The 5,498-nt window shown below is 44.1% G+C and overlaps 1 pseudogene; it reads left to right on the forward strand.

Moving 5' to 3' along the window:
* The first annotated feature begins 3,516 nt into the window (after positions 1-3,516).
* On the forward strand, positions 3,517-4,802 carry LOC102873149 (annotated as a pseudogene).
* The last annotated feature ends 696 nt before the right edge of the window (positions 4,803-5,498 follow it).

The raw sequence follows: 5,498 nt of genomic DNA on the forward strand, positions 1-5,498 counted from the left end.
ACTGGAAATAAGCCCATCAATCTATGGTCAACTAATTTTTTAAAATTTATTATTAATTTCAGTGAAAATTCACAGAGACTTTGGATTTTCATTCATTCATTGATTGTTGCACTTTTCTCCCCTCCCAAACCTCCTCCCTAGCGGTCAACTGATTTTTGACAAAGCGATGCAATCAGTTAAGTGGGGAAACGTCAGCCTTTTTAGCAAATGGTGTTGGCAAAATTGGAAAAGTATCTGCAAAAGACTCAAGCACCACACCTCACTCCACATACAAAACCCAACTCAAGGTGGATCATGGGCCTAGGACTAAAACCAAGGACTATAAACTTCATTAAAGAAAAGCTTGGAAGAACGCTAGCCGTCCTAATCCACAACATACACAGTCTTCCAAGTATTCTGAAAAATCTACAACCAGGACAAGATAAAATAGATGAATGGGACCTTCTAAGAATCAAACCCCTATGCACATCCAAAAACTTCTCCAACAGGGTAAAAAGGGAAGCCATAGACTGGGAAAAAGTATTTGGTAATATTAAATTTGAAATTCAGCTACCCACAATAGTTCATGCACTTGTCTGCTAACCAGAGAGCTACAGGTTCAAGTCCGCACAGAGGTGCCTGGGGATAACGGCCTGGAGATCTAATGCCCAAAAAGCAGCCAGTGAAAACCTTATATTCACCACATCAAAGTGAATAAAATTTAAAGGGGCGGGGAAGGATGTCCTATGGAGCACAGTTCTGTCAGAAACACACAATTCTCCTTAAAAGCCCTCAAGTCCTAGGCATTGGAACACAATGAAAAGGAGAGGAGAGGATGAAACCAAGCTGCTCTTTGGATTTTTAAGCTCCATCTCACATACTTTGGGCATGTGACCAGGAGGGACTGGTCCTTGGAGAAGGACACCATGCTTGGAAGGATGGGGGGACAGCGCAGGAGAGAAAGACCCCAGAGAGAAAGACTGACACAGTGATTGGGGTAATGGCGGTAGATGTGTTAGAGACAGTAAGACTGGCACAGGATAGAGCAGGGTTCAAAGGCTGTTGTGCACAGGGTGGAATGAGTCACAGTGGACTTAATGGCACATAACAACAACAACTACTCATGAAGGTTATATTCTGGAGGCATGGGGAGACAGTAAATAAGAAAGAAAAAAGATAATTTTAGATAGTTGAAGAAAAGGTCTCTCTGAAGAAGATTCCTCAGCTGAGAGGGAGGGTTCCCAGACCAGGGGATAGCTTAGGTCAAATATCAGACAAAAACTGACCAGCAAATGTGACTACAGTAGGGTCCTTGAGGGGGAGGGAGTGATAGTCTAAGAAGTGGCATTTTATTCTAAACATCCTTGGAAGCCATGGAGGGCTTTACACCTGGGATTGTCCCACTGCTGTAGACCAGCTGAGATTGCAGCTAGAGAGAAAGCATTGAATTTGGCCTTTATCTTGAGGTAGAACTGAAAGGACATATTGATAGTTTGCATGTGAAGAGGGAAGGAAAGAGAAGAAATCTAGACATATTAGGGCTGTAGGTTGTGCTATTTGGGGGATGAATAGTTTGAAGTTTAACCTCTGTGACTCCAAAGCATTACTCCCATCTCCCAGTAAATTAGGGATCTTGCAAAAGCTCTAAGCCTTAGTCTGTCATCTGTAAAATAGGTTGTGAAAATTGGGGAAGTAATAATGTACAGGTCTGGAGATCAGGAGACGCACGAGGAAAGCCTGCGATCAAGGACCTCTCCAAATTATGGAGGAGCAAGGATATCAATTTGAAGATTAAGGCACACCAGATTCAGATCCTAGTCTTTTCAGCGACATGCTCAGAGCAAGCAATAAGGGTGACAGAAAAATTGATGCCTTTGTCCTGTGGTGTTGAAGAAGAGTCCATTGACTGCCAAACAAACAGATGCGCAGTCTGGATTTAGAAGAGGTCGTGGTACTAGGGATATTGTAGCTAATGTCAGATGGATCTTGGCAGAAAGCAAAGAATACCAGAAGAATGTCTATCTGTGCTTCATTGACTATGCAAAGGCTTTTGACTGTGTGGATCACAACAAGCTGTGGCTGACTCTAAGAAGAATGGGAATTCCAGAACACTTGATTGTGCTAATGTGAAACCTATACTTGGACCAGGAGGCAGTCGTCAGAACAGAGCAAGGAGACACTACATGGTTCAAAATCAAGAAGGGGGTCCATCAGGGATGTATTCTGTCTCCATACCTTTTCAATTTGTATGCAGAACAGATCATCCAAGACGCTGGGCTATACAAAGAGGAATGTGGAATCAGGATTGGTGGAAGAATCATCAACAACCTGTGTTATGCAGATGACACAACCCTGCTTGCTGAAACTGAGGAGGACCTGAGGCGCTTGCTGCAGAAGATCGAGGACTACAGCCTCCTATATGGACTGAAGCTAAATGTCAAGAAAACAAAGATTCTAACCACTGGGCCAATTGGCAGCATCAGCACGGATGGTAAAGAGATTGAGATCGTTAACAGTTTTAATTTACTTGGCTCCACAGTCAATGCTCTTGGTAACAGCAGCCAGGAAATCAGGAGATGAATTGCATTGGGAAAGCTGGCTGTGAGGGACCTCTCAAGAGTACTGAAGAGCAACGATGTCAGGCTGGAGACTAAGGTGTGCCTGATCCGGGTTATAGTCTTCGCAGTTATGTGCTATGCATCAGAGTTGGACAGTGAATAGGGCTGATAGAAAGAGGAGTGATGCCTTTGAGCTGCGGTGCTGGAGAAGAGTGTTGAATATACCATGGACTGCTAGGAGAACAAACAGGTTTGTCTTGGAGAGGGTGAAGCCAGAGTGTTCCCTGGAGTCAAGGATTCTGAAGCTTCGTCTGACATATTTTGGGCATGTTGCAAGGAGGGACTGGTCCTTGGAGAGGGACATCATGTTTGGCAGAGTGGAGGGGAAGCGAAGGAGAGGAAGACCTTTGGTGAGATGGATCGATTCTGTGACTGGAGCGGTGGGAATAAGTGCGTTTGAGATGGCTAGGTTGGTACAGGATAGAACAGCATTTAGAGCTCTTGTACATAGGGTTGCTATGAGTCGCTAGTGACTTGATAGCACATAACAACAACAACAACATGTCTTGGATAAAGTACAGCCTTTAAAGAGTGTCCTCGGAAGCAAAGATGACAAAGCTTTGTCTTACATATTTGGGCATGTTGCTAGGAGAGGCTAGTCCCTTGAGAAGGACATCATGCTTGGGAAGGTGGCGGGACGGCAGAAGAGAGGAAGACCTTCAACTATATGGATTGACACAGTGACTGCAGCTATGGGCTGAAGTGTGTCAGAGATGATGAGAATGGTACAGGACAGGACTATTGTTCATAGATAGGGACACTATGAGTTATACTCAACTCATGTAAAAAAAATGCACAAAAGAGGGCGCTCTGTTGGTTAGTTGGGAGTTGCAGTGCTAACTGCAAAGGCCACCTGCTCCGGAGGTTCAAATCCACCAGCAGTTCAGTTTACAGACTCTGAAACCTAGTCGAGGGAGAAATGGTGGCTTCTGGGAAGAACAGGGCTTCAGGAGGCAGAGGTGACACAGAGGATGTATTTGTGTCATTTATGATCTTCAATATCAAGAAAACAAAGGTTCTCACCACTGGGCCGATTAGCAGCATCATAACAGATGTGATGAAAAGATTGAGATTGGTAACAGTGTTAGTTTGCTTGGCTCCACAATCAACACTCTTGGTACCAGGAGCCAGAAAATTAAAAGATGAATTGCATTGGGAAAGGCTTCTGTCAGGGAGCTCTTGAGAGTACTAAAGAGCAACAGTGTCAGTCTGGAGACTAAGATGCACCTGCTCTAGGTCTTCACAATTACAGAAAGCTAGACAATGGCTAGAGATGATAGAAGAATTGATGCCTTTTAGCAGTGGTGCTGGAGAAGAGTATCCAATATACCATGGACCACTAGAAGAACAAACAAGTTTATTCCAGAGAGGGTAAACCAGGCTGCTCCTTGGAGACAAGGATTCTGAAGCTTTGTCTAACATACTTTGGGCATATTACAAGGAGGGACCGGTCCTTGGAGAGGGACATCATGCTTGGGAGGATGGAGGAACAGTGCAAGAAGGGAAGACCCTTGATGAGATGGATTGACTCAGTGACTAGGGTAATGGGGGTAGGTATATCAGAGACTATAAGGTTGGCTCAGGATGGAGCAGGGTTTGGAGTGGTTGTACTATGGTCACTAGGGGTCGCAGACAACTTGACGACACACAACAACAACAACAACAACAACATCGCAGTGAGGTGAAGCAAATAGAGAAGAGAGATTTGCTTTTAACATCCAAAAAAAATTTAATTGAAAGATTGGTCTGTCCTAGTTCTCTTACTTCAACTTGAATCCTTTGAGGTTCTTCAAATAGATCCTGAAGTGACAGATGAGGAAATAAAAAGAGATTTTGGCAGTTACCGTCTTGGTGCATCGTGACCAAAATCAAGATGATGCTGACTGAGCACAAAAGGCCTCTGAAGCTGTGGACGAACCTTACAAGTTGCTAAAGGATCAGAACAAAAGATGAGGATCCCAGATGTTACTCAGGCAGGAGAAGAATATATGGACCACACTAAGAGAGCGAAAAAAGCCATTAAAGAAGAGAAATCTACAAATATGGAAGAAGATGATCTTGAGCTGTTCAAACAATCAGTGTACAGATGAGGACGCTTTTGCAGAACCAGAAATGAAAAGGAAAGCAAGTGAAGCCAAAGAGATGCATGGAAGGCAGCGACAGAGGGAAGAAAAGATTGAGGCTCAAGAAAAAGCCAAAAGTTGAGATGGTCATGTGCATGTTGTGGTTGTTGTTAAGTGCCGTTGAGTCGCAGGCGACTCATAGCAACCCTTTGAAGGAGAGTCCTTGGGTGCCTTTCATCCTGTCTCCAGGCTCATACGGTTTCCGGTTTCCGTATGAGGCAAGCTATTATGGAAGTGGATGCCACTCCTCCTTCCAAGCTTGTTTTAATCGGGGAGCTTCACTCCATTCTCCTCCGAATTGGGTAGCCAACCATTAATGCATTTGACACATCTGTGTCACAGTGTTCAGCCTCACAGAAACCACAAGTGACCGTTGTACGGCAACTTGTACACCAGGGCTACACCACCTAGAGGAATGTCTGAACAAAAACAATGAAAGACAGGCCCGAGGGCCGCGGATTAAAAGTCACCCACCCATGTACATAGCTGATGAAATTACCAAGCAAACACAAAATGCATGAAAGAAGACAAATCGAACTTCCCTGAAAAGTAAAAATGCAGCAGTGTGAGTGACCACTTGGGGTCACAGTCACAGAGCCTTATTCCATCTGCCCCCTCCCCTCCAGCTTTGAAAGACCATTCATTCTTTCCTCCCATCTCTACCCCAACATGGAGTATTTGCTTTTCAGTCCATTTTGTTTCAATACAGTTTACTATCAAATTAGAGTAAATTTTTTGTAATTGAAACAAGGGACTCGGTTTTAAAAAATAAAAAACC

The sequence above is a fragment of the Elephantulus edwardii genome, unplaced genomic scaffold, assembly GCF_000299155.1.
Source record: "Elephantulus edwardii isolate Elephantulus edwardi_28Jun2011 unplaced genomic scaffold, EleEdw1.0 scaffold00151, whole genome shotgun sequence".
Lineage (NCBI taxonomy): Eukaryota > Metazoa > Chordata > Mammalia > Macroscelidea > Macroscelididae > Elephantulus > Elephantulus edwardii.